The sequence below is a fragment of the Octopus bimaculoides genome, chromosome 25 (assembly GCF_001194135.2).
Source record: "Octopus bimaculoides isolate UCB-OBI-ISO-001 chromosome 25, ASM119413v2, whole genome shotgun sequence".
NCBI classification, from domain to species: domain Eukaryota; kingdom Metazoa; phylum Mollusca; class Cephalopoda; order Octopoda; family Octopodidae; genus Octopus; species Octopus bimaculoides.
Window position 1 is genome coordinate 6,841,992 of NC_069005.1, and position 1,174 is coordinate 6,843,165.

Sequence of the window (1,174 nt, forward strand, 5' to 3'; positions counted from 1 at the left end):
CGGGGGGGCAATCCTCTGCATGATTAGTAAACGATGTTCAGTTGACCGAATTTGACCCCGTGGTCTTCAAACAAATCTCAAGATGCCTGCTTTTTCAGACTAATGTGAAATAATATTCAACTCCCTTTTATTTGACGATATGCCCTGACCCCTTTCCTTCACCATCTTCTCTCTCTCCCTTTCTCTCCCTCTCCCTTTTTCTGTCTCTCTCTCCCCTCTCTCTCTCTCTGTCTTTCTCCTTCTCTCCCTTTTTCTCTCCCTACCACTTTCTCCCTCTCCGTTTCTCTCTCTCTCTCTCCCTTTCCCCCTCTCCCTGTCTCTCTCCCTCTCTCTGTCTTCTTCCTCTCTCTGTCTTCTTCCTCTCTCTCCCTTCCCCCTCTCCCTCTCTCTCTCCCCCCTCTCTGTCTTCTTCCTCTCCCTCTCTCTCTTCCTTTCCTTTTCCACCTGAGGTAGCCCCATGTATCTCCTCTAATGCAAAGCACCCTATTCCTGTCCCTCTACTCATACTCCAACCTCTCATCCGTTGGCACAAAGCCAGCTCCCTCAATACTACTGCCCCTTCCCCCTCAGTCGATCCTATCATCCAGGTTGCTGGGTGACCTCATTGGTGCTGGTGCCACATAGAAAGCTAGATTTCATGTGAAGGTAAACATATTGGCTGCTTATTTCTCTAGGATCAATCAAACAATTTAGACACCTGTGATGAGAATCCAACAAGGTACAAAAATCAATTAAGGTTGTTTGACATTCTTTTTTTGTTTTTGTTTTTCAATCGAGAGAGGGATCTAATCTTACGAATTACTTTACATTCTGTAAAGGGATTGGTGTTTGAAAGAGTTTTAGTGACCTCCATATGACTTAACCCTTTCGTTACCATATTTCTGTTGAGATGCTTTGCGTTTCTTTCAATTGATTTCAAACATAACAAGGAATTTAGTAAAATTTAGTTCAATTTCGATTTCACTTGCCTCAACAGGTCTTTGCGAGCGGAGTTTAGTGTCCAATGAAGGAAAGGTATGCATAAGTGGGCTGGCTACACCCCTGGCAGAGGCCTTGGATTTAGGTCTCACTTGGCTTGCCGGGTCTTCTCACAAACAGCATATTTTCAAAGGGGCTTGCCGGGTCTTCTCACACACGGCATATTTTCAAAGGGGCTTGCTGGGTCTTCTCACGC